This window comes from Pteropus medius, unplaced genomic scaffold, assembly GCF_902729225.1.
Source record: "Pteropus medius unplaced genomic scaffold, Ma_sr-lr_union100, whole genome shotgun sequence".
Lineage (NCBI taxonomy): Eukaryota > Metazoa > Chordata > Mammalia > Chiroptera > Pteropodidae > Pteropus > Pteropus medius.
Window position 1 is genome coordinate 29,661,832 of NW_024340849.1, and position 19,972 is coordinate 29,681,803.

At 36.4% G+C, this 19,972-nt stretch overlaps 1 protein-coding gene across 25 annotated transcripts in view; it reads right to left on the reverse strand.

The window, feature by feature from the left end:
- Positions 1–19,972, reverse strand: part of DTNA (dystrobrevin alpha) — a 334,755-nt gene that overhangs the window by 121,009 nt on the left and 193,774 nt on the right. The window lies entirely within an intron of this gene.

The window sequence follows — 19,972 nt, forward strand, 5'->3', positions numbered from 1 at the left end:
ATGGTAGATGCCTTGTGCTATAACTTAATACAACCCTGAATACAATCGTCTACAATTGGTTAGGAGATTCATTTCACATATAGCCCCTCTTTCAATTTTGGGAATACCTATGAATAATATAGCAGATATTATGGATTCCATTCAACAAATGATGAGATTGATGAGTCACATTAACCTAGTGAAGTGAATGGCATAGATGTTTGGACTCTAAGACCAGTATGCCTTCCACCACGTTCTGCTGCAAGTTGTTCCTTGTATACCCCCAAATCTCAATTTAGAAAGAGGTGATTTTCCCTGCAAAAGAATGAAACTAGACCGTTGTCTATCATGGATTAAGGACCTGAATATAAGACCTGAAACAATAAAATGCATAGAAAAAAACATAGGAGCTAAACTCAAGGACCTTGGACTTAATTAAAGAGGATTTTATGAATTTGACCTCAAAGGAAAGGGAAGTAAAAACAAAAATAAATGAATGGGACTACATCTAACTAAAAAGCTTTTGCATAGCAAAAGACATTGTCAATAAGATAAAGAGACAACCATATGAATGGGAAAATATGTTTGCAAGCAACACCGCCGATAAGGGCTTAATATCCAAAATGCACAAAGAAATCAGATGACTCGATAACAACAAAAAAACAAACGATCCAATCAAAAAATGGGCAGAGGACCTGAACAGACACTTCTCCCTAGAGGACATACAAATGGCTAATAAGTATATAAAAAGATGCTCAATATCACTAGTTATTCAGGAAATACAAATCAAAACCACAATGAGATACCATCTCACACCTGTTAGACGAGTAAAAACAAATGTTGGAGAGGATGCGGAGAAAACGGAACCCTCATACACTGCTGGTGGGACTGCAAATTGGCACAGCCACTATGGAAAACAGTATGGAAGTTCCTCAAAAAACTAAGAATTGATCTACCATATGATCCAGCAATCCCTCTACTGGGTATTTACCCCAAAGACCTGAAAACACATGTCAGAAAAGATATTTGCACACCGATGTTCATAGCTGCATTATTCAGTAGCCAGGACATGGAAGCAACCGAAATGTCCTACGATAGATGACTGGCTAAAGCAGCTATGGTACATATATACAACGGAATATTACTCAGTTATAAGAAGAGATGAAATACTGCCATTTGCAACAACAGGGATGGACCTCGAGATAATCATGCTAAGTGAAATAAGCCAGACAGAAACAGTTGAAAATCACATGATATCACTTATATGTGGTATATAAACCCAAAAGCAACAAGTGAACAGGACAAACAAACAGAGACTCATGGACATGTACAATAGACTAGTGGTTACCAGAAGGTAGGGGGAAATGGGGAAGAGGGAAATGTATGGGATAAGGGGGTCAAATATGTGGCGACAGAAAGGAATATAACTGTGGGAGTTGAACATACAGTGCAAATATATATATGCCTTACTGTTAAAGTGTACAGCTGAAATTTACTGGCTTTCGTTAACCAATGCCACCATAAAAAAATGTGTGTGTGTGTATATATACATATATCTCCAGAAAAAAAAGCAGGTGATTTTCTAAATGTTAATTTCTAAGTTGAGTGTGTGAAACCTGCAATAGTTTTTCTATACATAATTTCATGCAAGGTGGTTAGGTTCACATGTCTCTACTTAAATAAACATACTGTTGTCCACAGTGGATCTATTTTAAAAACTACCAAGAATTAGAACAGATAATGTAAAAAGATACGAAAAATTAAAATTTAACTTGAGGAAAGAGAAAATAATAAGCAAGTTAATGGAAATGTTGTTTAGTCAGATCAAGGATTTTGGGCTAAATATGAAGAGTTTTATAGGTTAATGGGAGTTGATTTTTTATTATATCTAATTAAACTTTTAAAAAATAAAGTTCCACCTCTCTCTCTCTCTCTCTCTCTCTCTCTCTCTCTCTCTCACACACACACACACACACACACACGTATGTACACCACTATGTTTTGATTCTTAGGCATGGTAAATATAAGGCATAGGTGACCTTTTTACCTGCTCTTTCTCAAATATGGGTCTTTGTCCATGCTATTTATTTTGGTCTGGATTGCCCTCTCCTTAGGCCTAGCTAACTCGCAATTACCTTTCAGGTATCAATTTAGGTGTATCTTCCTCTGAAATCCCCCCTAACTCTCTATGATTGCCTGGTTTGGTGCCTTTCCTCTGAGCCTCCATAGCCTGCCACGCCTTTCTTTTAATGCTGAACTTAACAAACCTTTATTGAGTATCTTTTATACTCCAAACAACAAAGTTCTGGGTATAAACTGTGATCAAGTCACAGCTCTTGCCCTCAAGGTGCTTACACTGTAGTGGGGGAGATACAAAAGCATAAGAGCAATGAAAGCACAATGAGGTAATTACAGCTGTAGAACTGGAAAGAAAGGTATGTGACCGTGAGAGGCTGATTACCTGAGGTAAATTTAATAGTACTACTTACAGGAGACTGCTCAAAAGGTAATAATGATGTGTATAAAGTGACTCACTCGAGGGTAAAAGAAAAAAATGATGGTGAAATCATTGTGATATCAGTTTAACTTTTCAAACAGCCTCACAAATTGCTTTTATTCAAGGATTATTTGCCTATTGCCAGGAAGGAAAAGAATGGCATGGATCAGCCTGGGTTTACAGAGTCAAGGAAAGTATGTACCCATTTGCAATGTGTAATAATATAACCAGGGTCAGGTTAAATATTAATTGGAAAGGGTCATTAATAATTGGAAAGAGTTATTAATGAAGCTTTGATAACAATTCACCACTGAAAACGATTGAATCCTTTTTATAAGATTTTAAATATGTAGGTATGGTCGATATACAGAGATCTGAAGAAAAACACACCCTTCCTGATTCACTTAACCCCATCTCCTTACAGAGGAAGTGGGGACATAAGAATCTGACATTCAAAAATAGTATGGATATAGCTCCCAATCTTTATTTCAAAAGATCAGAAGGAAAGCTGAGTCAAAAGAGAAAGAGGGGATAGAACCAGTGATATGTTTCTGCGTCTACCTATTTGTTGGAATGAGATGAAAAAAAAAACATTAAAAATAAATCACAAGGGACGGCAGGTTGGAAATTCTGACTGAAAATGTCAGGGAGGTAAAGACTGGCTTCTGAACTTTTGGTGCTTGCTGCCGATGTTACTTTTTGTACTGTTGGTGACATTTCTTTTTCAAGTTAACTTTTTGTGTGTCTCTCTGTAAGGTTTTTGAGGGCAACAACGTCAAAAATTTTAAATTCTTCACAGTGCCTAGCAAAATCCAATCAATAAATGCTACGTATATTTATTGTACAAAAAAATAAAAACAAAGAAACAGAAAAGTAGAGCTAAGTCTGCTTTCCATGAAATGGACTTTCAATTATATTTCCAAAAACTGACCCACAGATGAGTGAAATTCAAATTGTACTAGTTTCAGAAATGATTATTTGAAATGAGAGAAACTAATTTATATCTATTATAATCTAAGATAATACATTTTAAAGTAAAATCTTGCCTTATGAAACAGGAGTTGAAATAGATGCAAACTACATTGATGTCACCTTTTGGTCTATTCATCACCGTTTTTTTTGGTTAATTAACTCATAAAAGAACTATCATTAGTTACACAATAGGTATTAAATCTCACTTCTAAGTAAAACATGTATCTTATGAGGAAAAGAAGAAAAAACTCATTGGTGTGAAATAATAGAAAACATGAAATATAATTATAAACATAAAAGGAAAAATTACACACTTTTCATTTTACCCCAGAGTTCCTGGGAAACAACATTGTTAGATAAAATTGAGTATACTCATTTATTACCCATCGATCACAGTTATAATAGTGAAAAAGGCATGCTAGTTTACAGCTTACACTGATTGAATAGTGGGACTCGTGGACAAAGTAAGCTCATGAATCCAACAGGATTCACTTTGGGCGCCTTAGTTTCCAATTTAACTCTGACCAGTAAGACTTGAGATACATAATGCCTGACCACATTCTCATGGCTTTACAAAGAGAGAAGAGCACTTACAGTAGGAGAAGGAGGCAGTGCTTTTACAGAGCAATTTTGCTCCGAAGTTGTCAAGCTTGGTTTTTCATGAATTTCAGTATAAGTGTAGCTACCCAAAATCATATGGAGGAGACAAGGGGAAAATAATCCATCTCTGATACAATGTCACAAAGTACGTGCTTCACCAACAGGCCTAATTTGGTTGGTTTGTGTTGCCCTTTTATGTAGATGCAATGCTTACAACCTTAGAATTTACCAGAAGATTACATAAATGTCAAAAGAGTAGAAAAGAACTAATGGTGATAAAGAAGTGATGAGCCTCATCAGATTTTTTTTTTTTTTTCCTAGAGATCAGATCAGGGTGTATGTTTTCGCTTATAAGAATCCATCTATTATTTTCTTAAGAAATATTTATAACATAGCTATAATTTGTCAGACACTCTGCTAGTTTCTCGAGATCCAAAGATCATAAGATACTACCCCTGCCCTTAAAAAGCTCACAGTCTAGAAAGGAAAACAAGTTATTCTAACAAATAATTAATAATTAATAATTTGGTATAATATGTACAATAATGAAAGTGTGTACTGCTAGACACAGTAGTTTATTTCTGGAAAGATCTAAAAGAGGCATCAAAAAAAGGGTGACTCTAGAATAGAGTTTTAAAGGATGAACAGGAATTTTCCAGATAGAAAAGAGTGAAGGAAAGGCAATGAAAGTTGGAAGAATCATGCAAAAGCTTGTGCTTTTAAAAGGGTACACAGCACGTTTGGGAATTGGGGATAGTTCAGTATTGCTGAGTGCAGGTGTGCATGGAGATGCTGGAGAGGTGAACAGGCATCAGATCTACAGAGTCTCATTTGTCACGTCTAGACAGTATAGGGCTTTCTTATAGGAGTGGAAGAGAGACTGGGTAGGCAGGAGGGGAGAGGGTGGAAGCACATAATTAAGGGAAGAGTCCAGTCAGGAGGATATTTCTGTGATTCAGAACTAAGAATATTCTGTTTTGTGCTAAAGGATTGATTTGAGAGAGATTTAGGACACTTTCATTAGGGCTTGGTGATTGGCAGGCCTCATGGAGAAGCAAAGAGGTGAGGACCTCAGCTTTTGCTCTCCCACAGTACTTCACACATATTAGGAAACAATCTGCAGCCTTCATGGCAATAATGAGTTTGTAGGAGGTGAGTTCACTAAGTCACCCTTGTTCCACTCTAGTCATTAAAAGAGGGCTGAAAACTGGACAGGGAGAGTTCAAACTCTTTGCCCCTATAGATGCGGAAGGAATAAAATAGCAGAGTAGAACTATGTGAGAGACAGCAAGATATAAAGAATAAGTTTAATGTAGGGCACAGAGTGTTAGAAGAAATGTGAATTGTATTTTGGCACACTGAGAATAAATTCACATTGAAATATCACATCCTCGAGTTACTTCCTTCACATCTTTAATCCAACGTCATCCATAATAAACATATATTTCTATTACACATGACATAGAAGACATTTTAAAGGTAGAAGCTTAACCTAATGGTGTCTTACATTTGTATAAATTTCTGAAGATTATAAAATGCTTTTCCTTATAACCTCTTGAGGAGGTTGGAGGGATATTATTATTCCTAAATTATAGTTGAACCTAAGGCTCTGGTAGGTAAAGCAGATACCCAAAAACATACATAGTATTTTCTGGCAGGACAGGAAATTGAATCCATTTTTTTTTTTTTTTGCTTTTAATTTTTAAATTCTTAGGCTAGTATGAATTCTAATAACCAGTAATCTTACTCCAGCTGCCACTATTCAACACAATTTAAGATTTTTGGAAACTAGTAAACTGAAAAGAAGTTGACAGAAGTTGATGATTAACAGGCAAAAAGGAGGACGGAGAAGGAAAGGGTCCACAGTTTTCTCCAATTTCACTGAGAAATTCCTATGTGTGATACTTTTTAATAGAATCCTCCTATTTTAAAACTGTTATACTGGAAATAATCATAGTGATTAAAACAATTCCCAGCATCTAGATTTATGTAAACCCAGACAACACATAAACACACCAACGAGTCACACTCTCACAGTTTCAATCCACAAAAGCCAACAATGTTTTTGGAAACGTCTGGCTCTGCTTTGCTTCTGCTTCACTTTAGCAAACACTTAAGATTTGCAGACTTTGTGTTTAGTACGATGAGACTGTTCCCATGCTTTATTCTCATCCGTTTTGCCCCAGGTGGATGACAAGAAGATGCTGGGTTCAGCAATCACCCACTGCTGCACTCTCTGAAGTTAATAGCTGCAATGAAGGCCATTTCAAGCTCCTTTCCTCCTTTAATTGATTTATTGGTGGCGTATAAATGCCTGTTTCCATTTCTGTTAATAAAAGAGGCCTCTGATATGACTTTCTCAGATTTACATTCTAGTCCTAATCTTTGGCAATATAATAAAAAGAAGTATTCAGAGCTCTTTCCCGAGGCGAAGTATAATTGCATTTGCTTTTATTTCCTAGTCCTTTATTAAGATGAGCCCCTGAAAGCAGGAAAATGCTGTTACTAAAATAAATGGCTATAGTGGGTTTCCAACTGTGTCTTTTACTTTGAATGTCATCTTCTGATCTTGGAACTTGCATTTTGTTGTGGGGGGCAAGGGACATGAGCTCACTATTTTAGTGTAATGACTTCCTGGATGTGTTATCAGGCATTTGATCTTCCCCGGAAAGTATCTGCCATAGTAGTTCTCAAATGTGGTTCCCATCACACCAGCCTGGAGACCGTATCAAAAATGCAAATAGATGTCTAACCAATGCACTGTATACTTGAAACTAATTTAAATAAATAAATTTTTAAAAAATCAAATATCTGGATTTACTGAATCTGAGTTTGGAGCTGAGCATTTGTGCTTTTTAAAAGCACCACAGGTGCTCCTGATACACAGCCAGGTTTGAGCTAGAAAAATGATGCTAGTTGAGTTTGACTATGAACTTATTTGTACAACATTAGGTTGGAATTCTTATGCTGCTTTGTAATATATTTCTCTAGCTTGTAAAACACACTATAAAATATACTTCAAGCCAAAGGAGAAGATAATTAATTCTTTGGAGAATGTAAATATACATATACATATACATATACATATACATATACATATACATATACATATACATATACATACACATCCATTGATATGGGCATGTAATGAGTCAAACTTCAAAAAATAGAAAATGCCATTAAAAATGAGAAAACCTTTCTCTTTTTTTTCTGGGAAAACAAAATTACTGTCAGTCGTACTTTTAAGTCAGGCAGAAACCTGCTATTCTGGGGTAAAAGTGCTTATGACGTTTAAGGACATTTGGTTTTATTTGGTTTCATTTTATTTCATTTGACTTGGTAAGAAGCTACGACTCCTGCTGGACAGCAGCTGGCATCACTGTAACCTCCTTCTTACTATTAGTTAGGCCTTAAAGATTGCAGAGTGAGGCTGGGAGCAACTTGGCATGGGTAAAAAGGAACTTTTTGGAAGGAAAATGATCAAAATTTGGGCTCTGTCATGTGAGATTCGAAGTTATAAGAATGTCGTTAAAGTACTTGGGAGCCCTGCCTAAGTGCTTAATCAAAAGTTGCTCAAGGGTCCCTAGGGGAGATGACCATAAGGAGGGTGTCGTCTGTTTGCTAAGATTTTTTTAGAGAATGATGTTTTATCCAATATGATGTGCCTTTGGGACAATGGCTGTATCCCTCCCTCCCTCTCTTTCTCCACCCCCCCGCCGCCCTCTGTGTGCACATTTATATTTCTTAAGAGTAGTAATGCTATATGTATAGGCCCACTGGGTCATGGTAAAACGATGCCTGACTCTGCTTTCTTGCTGGGATTGCCGAGGGCTTAACTTCTGTGGGGTGGATGTTAGGATATGACTACCTTCTCATCATTTGGAACATTCTCAGTTCAGTCCAAGATGGCACTCTTTATAAACACATGTCTGTTTCTTTTTCCTAAATATCTAATATATGAAAACAAATTAATGAAAATTCTCTTCCCTCCATAATTAGACTAATTATTTTTTAATTAATCTTGCAAATAAGACAACCTCAAATTTTGTAATTGCATTTTGAGCCCCACTTATCTCATTATAGTGGGATTATACATATATATATAGATATATACATATATATGTGTATATATATACACACATACATATATATACACACGCACATTTATAAAATATTTTGGAAACCTAAAGATTGTAATTCCAATTTTTTTCAAGTGACTGAGTTAAATTTAGCTTCTCAATAAAAGGCCATGACAAGACAGAACGTACTAGCTAATTAAGCAGTGTAAAGCTGTCTAGTCTGTAATTTCTTTTAAAGTTTAGACCCTTTTAATGATTTGATAAAAGATATGGACTTTCACCCCACCAAAATATTCATGTCTGAGGGTACACAAATAAAGAATTATAGTTCCTTGCATGGGCTGGTTTAGGGGAAGGCCAGGATTCGATAAGAAACAAAGGTAGCCTTATTTTACAGGCAGAACCAACTCTCAGTGAAAGGGAGCAGTCAGTCTCAATGGATGCATTTACAGAGCAATTATCCAGGGGAGAGGGCAAAAAGGCTGGTGCTGGCCTTATAAGGCCAGGGAAAGAGGGTAGATGTCACAGTGGAGCAGAGATGATGGGAGAAGGCAGTGATGGGCTCCTCACATGGCAGAAACCAGAGTGGCTGGGTATACAAACTCGATGTTCAGGTTTTAGGCAATGACTCCCATCTGGGAAATCCGAAGTGCTTTAGGACACTACCAGCATGACTCCTAGTGCTTGAAAGGATTCTAATTCATCTCTTGCTTTGGACGATCTTAAAAAGAGTAGTAAAAAGAAATAGGACCTCCCTGGTCTAACTCCTATGTGCTGAGAAAAACAAATGGGGTTGCTACTGACCTGGGGTAACTGTTATCTCAACTTCCAGGAGTGCGATTTCCATGAGAATTAGGAAAAGGAGAGTGAGAATAAAAGTGCACTACAGAACATCGAGCATCAAGACGTTGGCCAGAGAGGCCTACGTACTTTAAAATTTCCTTTAAAAACATTTTTTTTTAGGTTCAGAGAGTGTTGAATTTGGAGAGGTGGAAAAAGGAGGCAGTTAAGTTTATTGTTTTCTACAACAGGATAAGTTTTCTGCAATAGTACAAGAAAACCTGACTTTTTCTGGGAGAAGAAATAGGAATGATGAGAATAAAATTAAGAATAATTGTCATGACACTACAATTACAATTTTATAAGAAAAGTTTATTATGTTCCAAGTACTATGCAGAAATTTTCTCATTTGTTTTTATAAAAACACCATAACGTTGGTATTATCATTCCCATTTTACCAACGTGAAAACAGAGCTTTGGAAAGATTAAGGGTTTACATCCTGACATGTCTGAATACAGTGCCCACCAGGCCTCTTAAGAAAGACCCAAGTGGCATCGTATAAAATAGAACTCAAGGGAACTGCTCTTTTTTTCCTAAGGGTAGTGGTGGTAGGTCATTGCCCACGTATGCACACACCAAAATGGGCTTAAAGCATAATTTAAGATACGCATTGGTGGATGTCAAGGGGAGCTGGACAGGATGGAGTTAATGAGCTATGCAATGCCACAATTTCACTAAGGGTGTCTATATCCTCTGCATTCCCTCCCCCTTCATTTTCATCCACCTCTCCTCTTCACATTTTATTTTTTCTCTAATTCAGTCTTTCCTTTTTGCCCTTTGTTTTATTTCCTTAACTTAGCTCCTTTATTCAATATCCTCATTTCTGTGTATTAGGGAATATCATTCAAACCAACGAAACAGTTCTTAGCTTGAGAAGGAAAGACCAGGCAAGTGTAGTAAAAAAAGGAAAAAAAGTGTCATACGATGAAACGATGAATAAGTTCTGAGGCTCTAATTAATGGTGACTGTAGTTAATAATACTGTATTTTAAACTTGAAATTTGTTAACAGCTATCTTAAGTGTTCTCATCGAACATTAAAAATTTAGAAAAGGTAATTGTGAGGTGATGGATATGTTAACTAACTTGAATGTGGAAATCATTTCACAATGTATAGGTATATGATGCCCTCATGTTATACACTTTAAATATATTACAATTTTACCTGTAATTACACCCAAATAATGCTAGAAAAAATTAGTTTTATTCCTGTAAATGTACAAATTTCCCTCAGAGAATCTGAGACTTCACCTTAGCATAATTAATTTAGTTGCTTTCTTTTTAATACCTGACTGAGGACATAGCAATTTTGCTTGACTGGGACAAGGAAATAATCATGGCTCTCACGTGCTTCCTAGGGAGGTCAGATTTGTATGACATACACCAGAGGCCACGTGAGGAAATTGTCTTTTGAGATAAGGGAGATGGGAGGGTAAATGGTGGAAGAGGGCTATGGGAGGTAGGTGGGAAGATGTCAATATGACCATTACTATGTATTTGTGGATTCAGGACCAATAACAAAGTATAAGAAAAAAGAGGTGTAAATGCAACCCATAAAGGGTATAAAAAGATCACAGGGTTTATTTACTGAATTAAAAAAAATTCCTTTTTTTCCTACTAATTCTTCTATATTCTCTAAAAATTCATTTGTGCCAGAACGAATATTTTTAAAGGGTAAATCTCAAAAATTCTAGATTGCAGAAGGAGTTATTTTGTTCTCACTTAAAAGGACTTGAGGGAACTTACATTTAACCACTTTTCAATCTAGTTGTATGTCTCAGTAAAAAGTGGAATAAAGGTCAGCCCATATTAAATATTAAATTAATTAATATCATGATATTTTTTTCCCTTTCCCCACTCATGTTCTATCTCTGAAGAATATCTCAGGCTGATATAATATAAAAACAACTTAGAAAATAGCAAGGATATTGTAGGAACTCTGATGACTGCTATCCAATAAAGGCATAGCCAAGTGTATGGGATTAATGAATGCACATGCCAAAATTAAGTAGGCCACATGGAAAAGAAACAGGCAGAGTGTATGAGCGGCCAAAACTTATGGCTGCAAGATCCCCAGCAATAAACAATGGCATTTTGCACACCATGGTCCTTTCTCTGAGACAAGAGTTGACTGGCATGACAGGAGTACAGAATGGAGAGAGAAGAAACAGAAGCAGTCCTTATTTCTTGCTTCCGGATCTGTTTCTATGAATTATAAGGCTCTTAGTTATGTTCCTTCCATCGAAGAGAATTTTGTCTGAAATTAAGGAACCACTGGAAGAAATCTCTGTTTCTTAAGAGAGCCATGGCTCTAAGTTGGTTGCTGCCAAGAATTTGAGTGGGGAAGAATAGCTGGTGGGAACGCGCCTTCTTTTTCAGTCTTGAATAACTCAGGCCTTCTGAATCATCCTGTTGAGGCAGGGGCATGAATGCCTGGGTAATGTAGCAGGAAGGGACAGTGAGATTCATTCACTGGTAATAATAACAAGAACAGTCAACATTAATTAAATGCTTACCATGTGTGGGTAGGCTCAGAACTAAGCATTTTACATAACATATCTTATTTATTTCTGTTCTAACTCTGAGGTAGGTCATATAATACTATCCTGTTCTATAGATGAGAAAACCAAGGCTAATGAGGTAAAAAGAATAATGACCCTACCCCCAAGGATGCTCATATCCTAATCCCCAGAATTTATGAATATGGTGCCTTACATGGCAAAAGGGAATTTGTTGATGTGATTAAATCAAGAATCTTGAGATGGGGAGATTGTCTTGGATTAACTGGGTATAATTTAATTTTAACAGTCCTTATAAGGGAAAGAAAGAGACTTTGAAGATGGAAGGAAGGCCTACAAATTGAGGAATGCAGGTGGCCTCTAGAAGCTGGAAAAGGCAAGGAAATGGATTCTTCTCTAGAATTTCCAGAAGCAAAGCAACCCTGACAACACCTTGCTTTTAGCACAGCCGGAACTATTTTGGACATCTGGACCTTCACAACTGTATGACAATATGTTTGTGTTGTTTTAAGCCACTGAATTTGTGATAATTTGTTATTACGGCAACAGGAAACTAGTATGGCTGAGGAAGTTAAAGAAACCTTCACGAGATCACATTTCTAGTAGCCATGAAACCAAGATTTGCACTTCCGAAGTCTCTCAGAAGCTATATACTCAGCCCTCATGCTGCACTACCAACCTATTCCTCCTTAGACTCTGTTAGTTCCTAAGTATGATTTATTCATTTATTTAGACTTACTATGTCAGACTTACTAATTTTTGTGATCTTATTTAATCCTCAGATCAAGCGGTGTTAGTATCTCCACTTTACAGATGAGTAAAGTGAGACTTAGAGATTTTAAAGAGATGAAATTTAAACCTAGGTTCGTCTGACAGACTTTCACTCCAAGCTTTTAGCCTCTTCATCCTACTGCCATATATGTTTGACCAGCATTTATGGAACATCTGCTAAATGCTATCATAAAACAAACTCAAATTCAAGTACTTTCTCTCTCAGTAATTCTTGAACACACCCGGATAGCTCATACAGGAGTACTCTAGAAATATTCTGCTCCAGAGGTTCAGTGCTGGAATCCTTGTACAAAGTTACCATTGACACAAACCCTTTCAGTTGGGGCTTCCTGGTTAGAATTAACCAGGCTTGCACACTGATCCCATCTCCATGAATACACTTAATTAGTTCTCATTGCTTAATTAGTATAATCAAACTTAATAGAGGTAAATATAGTAAAGAATATGTTCAGATTATTAAAATACGAGCTAACACATCTGACTATCACAATAGAAGAATCACTGGAACTCTAGTCTACCACATATCAAAAATCATCTGGATGGGAGAACACCCTGCTTATAATAGAATATTCTCAAACATAAGAGTAGCTAGCTAACCAACGGGTATGGAAATGAGGTGCCTACTACTGGGAAATTTATGATCCCAAAAGCCAGTACCACAATGAATTACATTAACCTGATTAAAGGATCACATATTTTTTTATTAGGTTATGTTATTCTTATGATAATATTAAAGACAAAGTGATATACAATACAATTGTGTAGAAAACAGACCTGCCTAGAAAACCAGAAAACAAAGCTAATTTTTGAATTATAATTCCTTCAAGTTAGTGTTTGTAAATGAGACAATAAAACACACACAAACACACACAGCGCTTTTCTGACTCATGCCCATACTTCAAACTACCCCATTTCACAGACATACTACTAGAAACAGTCATAGTGATGCAAAATAAGAACTGTAGCATTTGGACAAAACATTTTTAGCCAAATAGCATCAACACCACTGTGGACATAGTTTTGAGATTGTAAAAATCACTCTTGTGATGCGTTCACATCTGTTCACCCTTTGAATCTGTGAACACTGAAAGCCAGTGTTCTAGATTCATGCTTCAGTGTCTGCATTTATGGAAACGACTGTCCATAGACCTCATGAGAACATAGCAAAGAGTAATAGCAGCAGCTTCAGTGTCTCAGATAGAACAATCAGTTCTCTTTTAACAAAGGCTTTTTTTTTCTGATGGTGCTGGGCACACAGACTAGCGCCCGCCATTTCACTCTCTTTCAGTGCACCAGAGCATTGATGCCCCTTAGTGACTTCAGAGACTAAACGAGCCTACACTACTCCCTGAAAACGATTAGGCACTGAGAGAAATAACTATGAAAAAACTGTTTTTTAAAAGCTCCACAAGGCTGTTGAAAGGGATTCTGGGACTTAGGAAGTTTACTATATGTGACCAACAGTATCCTTTGAGCTCATACAGTGTAGAAAGCCATCGGTCTCTTCCAGCTGTGAACTATTACATTATCAGGCTTGAAATATGAGTCAGCCCTGTTACATAAAGCCAGGTTACTTAAAATAAAAGCCAGAGCCTGCATAAAATTTCAGGAGCAAACAAAAATGGTGCATAAAGGAGTCAGACCACAAAGTTTCTCATCATTGCTGTTTTATTTGTAATATATGTCTGTGCTGGAGTTCCCCAACTTTATGGTTTCACTTTGTGCCAACGATGAAGCTCATAAGTCAGGCAAGAGGTCCAAAGCTGCATAGTGAAGTAGCAAAGCCAAGATCAGAATGTAAATTTCCTGAGTCCAAGCTAGAGATGTTTTTCAACTATCATATTGCCTTTTCAAGTCCATGCCACTTTTTGTCTGTTTTGATTTATAGATGTATTTCTCTGAGAGTGTAAAGACTCTCTAGAGATCTCCTTTCAAGAAATAAATACGAGGTGATACGGATAGGAGGAGGAATGAAGAATGAGAACCTTGGAGTTCACAAACTATGGTCACAACCACAAGGGTCCACAGAAGTCCTTTCAGGCAAGCAAGTCACTGCCCTGTGGCACCATCAGCCTGGAAATGCTTTAAACTTGAGTTATTGTTCTCTAAGGTCCATTAATTGTCTGTAAAGTAGCCAAGCTAATGAGACCTTGAAATGACAGAGCTTTTAAAAGTTTAGTGTGCCTTTGTTCATCCAAACTTTAGGATTCCATCATTATTTTATGGAGGTGTGTAGGGGGGAGATTATTTGTGATAGTAAGGAACAGAAAGAGAACTGGACTTCTTACCTCCAAACAAAAAGAAAAAAGTCACTGTCATTTTTAGTTTTAAAATGTCACGTACGACAAATGTGTTTATTTTTTAATATAGAGCCTGCTTATATCCTAATCATGTAGAATCAAAATCAGGTGTTTTTTAGTTTAAAAAGTTCAAGCTAATTACCTAGCTTTTCTCTGTAAAACTTGTCAAGAGTAATTTGTAACATTGATCTGGGGAACTTTCTCTAGCATAGCATTTTGCAGTATTAATCCTCCATTAATGTGCTGCTCGTGGCTCTGGGCTCTCAGAACTAGAACTCTTCCAGGACTGTTAACTCTGGCCAAAACTCTAGACGTAAGGGGTATTGGAAGGTGAATTACCATTAGATGAGCAGCGTTACTTACTGTCAAATGTTCTCCTCTTACAGACATAGTAGACTCCTGATAGTGGAGAGAACGGGTTCATCAGAGCAGAACAGCAGTCACCATAATGAATGAATGAATGAGTGAATGAATGAATGCATGATTAGATGAGTAGTCAAAAAAAAAAAAGAACAGCAGACAGAAGGACAAAATAAAGAGGCTAAGGTGCAATAAGTGGGAATAGGAGAGAGAGGAGGTACAGGAGGATGAATACTCAACCTCAAGAACATGTCCAGACTCAGTCTGGTTTACTTGGTAATCTGGGTTTTTAATAAACTGTGTGTTTTGAATGGCAAGCAACCAATAAGGACCCCTCTGTTTTGAAAGAAACATTTCATTGTTTAATTTATGAGGACCTGGGATAGTCTCCTCACTAGCTATGCCTTTACTGTGTGTGCCTTCCTTGTTCCTTGTACTTCTGTAATGGCAGCTTGTGATTACATGAGCTAACTTAGCAGCCATGCATGCTGTGTCTAATGGCCTTTGTAGTAAACTAAGATGCATTTTGTAGAATAGCAAGTAAAAGCATGATGGACTTCCTACTGACTTTTAAAGTCCAAAATCCTTAAAATGGCTTTGTAGGTTCTGAGCAATCTGGCCTCTAGTTTCATCCAGGCCCATGTCTCTTTGTTCACTCACTGCATTGTAGTTATGCGTGTCTCAAAGCTTCCTTTCTGCTGATTCCTTTGCCTGGAATATTCTCTTTTTCCTTCCTCACGTATATCCCAACCCTCTCAGCCACAAATCTGGCCAGCTCTGTTATCATCACTACCCCAGAGTGGCCTTCCCTAATTTCTCTCATACATTCTATTTATCTGTTTTCATTATGCCCTCATAACTTACTTTTATAACAGTTATCACAATTATAGTCATAAAATAATCTATGAAATAATTTTTTGGTGTCTGCATCACTCATAAGACTGTCAGTTTCATTGATGGCATGTACCATCTCAGCAAAATTCATTGGAAGATTTCTGTGCACAGGAGTTAAATAACGCAAGCAGTAATTACAGAATATTAATTTGACAGTAAATATATAGGATAAACTAAAGATGGAGAGAGACTAGCAGCTTTGGAAGATTCGACCTGGAAAGGCTGGTAGTGGAACTCACATTGGGAGGGCTGTTCCCAAGAACTGGAGGGCTTCCTCTTGCCGAGTCAGCCTTTGGTCGTATATATGGTAAGAGGGAGGACCATGACAGAGATGACTCAGCCGTTGCTAAGAGAAACTACTTAGAAATAAAATGAGATAAATCATTCACTTTTATAGCTTCAAATATATATTTAAGAGTTGGGGAGATGTGGTGAAGAAAAACAGACCATCTTAGAAGAAATAATTAAGATTTGACTTAAATAAGTTGAGTTTCTTGATCATTTTACAAAATTTTTGCACATATATATTGTTCCAAATTTTACACTGTACAATTGGACTAAATGTCTCTAATAAATGTTACCTCATTCTTTCTTTGATGATAAAGACAGTTTTTATATACATCAAAAATATACAGTTGTTTCAGTTATGCCTCAAATGTTCAATTTTTTATAACTCTGAATATTTTCAAAGCTAACTACATTCGAATACTAACATTTTCTCAATACAGCTGTTTAAAAATGAATACAAATTAATTTTCACTACTCTCCAGTTTTGAATGGAGATACTTTCTTGAGCCAAAGAAGATGAGATGTGTTGCTTTGAAGGGCCTTATGCCCTTCTTGATGAAACTGAGGATGTGTGGCAAAGCTGGAAGATTAAATTATATGAGGAACAAGTAGAGAATTATTCCCTGTATTTTGTACTTTCTAGAATCAGATAGGTTATTTTTAACTTTTTAAAATTCACTACTAAATTTTCCATCATTATTTTCAAACAGGACTTAACACTCAAACAACTTAGCTGATCCATTATGTTTTGGGCTAAACTGTACTATAAAAAATTTTCAGAAGTCCATAATATCATTCTGATTTAAAAAGCACAATTTTGAGTAGCCCAAAAGCATGTGTAAAAATGTCTTTTAATCCTAAGAAGTTCAAGGAATATAAAGCCAAAAATGACAGAATCCTGAGATTTCTACCTTTACAAAGCTGACTCCACCTTCTCTCAGTCCATCCTAGTGGTTTTAGAACCCGAAATTTAATTCCGTGTGAACAATCTTTCATTCTTCTCCCCTTAACTATGATTTAAGGTTTATAACATGATGGCTATGGAAAGCAATTCAATTCATTTGGTGACAACTGTTTACTATAAAACCAATGGGATATGTACATCTTAAAATGTTTTGCCTGGCTGGATGTATTCATTTTTGTTATGGCTCATATATAATTTACTGAAAAAGATCTATCTGCTACAGATTTTAGAAATGAAACCTCTAACACATGGAGATAAACAATAAATACTATATGCACATGTATATGCAGTGTGCAAATACTAATTAGAGAAAGTAACATTTTAGAATTTAGTGTGGTTTTGCTCCCTTGTGATTATAACTTTATCGGTGCTAACGGCAATTTTGAAGGTACAACTACAGTACTCCATCATTGGTATTTTTTAGCACTCTCCACATGTAGGGCATTGAACCAGAATTTCAAACTCCATGGTCTAAACGTTTGCTAGGTATATTTGCTGTAAAGTTAAATTCTGTATGTTGAACCTTATTTTCCCATTGATTTCAATTTTAATTGAGAAATAAATTCCAGAAGTAGTAAAGTCATGGGAATTAGTCTTTGGGGGTAGGTGGTGTGAAAACCTTGTATGATATAATAAAAGAAGGCAGAGATGAAGGTGAGGAAGTGGGTAGTTTCTCATGCATAGTTTTAATGGCCTTGTGTGAACAGTACACCTTAAAAGTTAGGTCCAGGTAGCCTCTTCTGGCTGGCAAGTGACAGAGTGTTGAAATGAGAAATGACAATGAAATAATGCAATGAATTTTCAAAAGCCACACTTACTACTACTGCTGCTGCTGCTGCTGCTGCTGCTACTACTACTACTACTACTACTACTACTACTACTACTGAGAAAATACTACCAATAATTGCTCATCACTTAAGATAGAAAAATCAATTGCCAAGTTACCATCACTACTACTTCACACAATACTACTACTACTACTACTACTGAGAAAATCACCTGCAAAAAAGTTCAATTTAATTTGTAATGTCTTTTTGCTCTTCTTGGTATATAATCATCACCTCCCATTCTTGAAGTACCTTGTATATAAAGTTGTCAGATTTAGCAAATAAAAATATATTTTTAGTATGTCTCAAATATTGCAGAGGACTTACTTAAATACTAAAAGTTATTATTTATCTGAAATTGAAATTTAACTGCATATCCTTTATTTTACTTGACAATCCTAGTAATACAGCACTTTAGATGCAGAAAATATTTGTTGGATGATTTAATTTTCTTTACTTTGAATTATAGAAGAGTCTTCCCCAGCTTTATGATGTTTATTTTTGCCACAGAATCTTTTCTTCAAATTAATTCCTTAACTGGACCCAAGAATCTAAAACAGATAATCAAGGAGTTGCTCTGGCAGGGGTTGAAGGGCCGATCCCAGCTCACTCAGCCTCTCATCCCTTGTTACTATTTGAAATCCATTTCTTTGGCTCAGTCTCCTCATTTTCAGATGAGAATAGGAGGCCCATAGAGGTGGGGGACTATAAATCCAAGGTCTTTGCAATAAGCCGTCACTGCATATATAGGCAACTTTGCAGTACGGGAATGACTTATATCCCCTAAGGTTAATTTATAAGCTTCATTACAGCACAGAGCACACTTTCCTGTTCAGAAAATACTATAATATTAAAGTTAGATTTTTGGGTTCCAGCAGGTAGCTAAAAAGCAAAATATCTGCCATGGGAAAATATTAGGGCAAAAAAACAGAACTATTTTAAAGAAATTATAGATAACATAGGTTTTTCTGGACTAGTCTGTAAATGTAATGATCGTTGGTCGTGTTAGTGAGGCAATGTGGAGGTAGGCAAACAAATACTTTGATTTCTTTTTTTTTTAGCTTCAGAGAGACCAATAAACCCAATAAGAATAGGTAAGAAACTAATATGGTGGAGAGAGCAGAAAACTCAGAAACAAGGAGTGAATGAAAAAACTGAGGCTCCACTAATCATTCTCAAACTCTTAGCTCACAACATTCTCAGAATATCCTACACCTGCCTTCACCCTCCCTCACCTGCCCTGTCACTCCTTCTTCCTATTAAGTCACTAACTCTAAAGAAAGAGAAAAATCCTCCAAGTCTATCTATTTATTCATTCATCTACTCATTAATGCAACAAAAAGTTAAATATGTGGGCAAGGCACTGCATGAGGCATTGGTGACACTGGTTAACGAGACAGAAATAGTCTCTGCCCTCAGGGAACTTACAGTCTTATGGGGGAGACAGACATTAAAATATGATTGCAAAAATCATTAATAATGATAATTATGAGAAGTGATACCCACAGAGGTATAGTTACTGCAAACACTGGCTACCTAGTAGGGAATCATCATCATCATCATCATCATCATCATCATCATCATCATTTATCATGCATTTGCTGTGTGAAAACTATTTTACATCCCTTACATCTAAAATTCAAACAAATCTTAGAAAGGAGCAAGGTCGGTATTATTATTACTATTTTAAAAAGGATAATGGAAAATTTCCTTTTTTCTGTTTATAACTTTGTCTTCCAAGGAGGCCATTGGGATGCTCTTTGTTCTGCTAGCATCTTGATATATCTGAGTATGAAAGTTTGGAACAAGAACAGAAGAGCTAATTCTTTCTGCATAGCGAGAGGGAAAATATTTGTAGTTTCTAAGAAACAATCTGGAAGCATGTGAGAAGAGTAAAAAAAGGATAAGACAGAGGTTTCTGAAAAGATGAAAAAAGCCATGTGCCCCCCATACCCCACCATCTCAGTCCTACCAGTTCTCGCCAACCCTAAACCTTCAGTGAAGTTACTAGACGTGCCAATGTGAATGGATTCTTTGGTGGACATTGGAGAAGGGAAAGAGT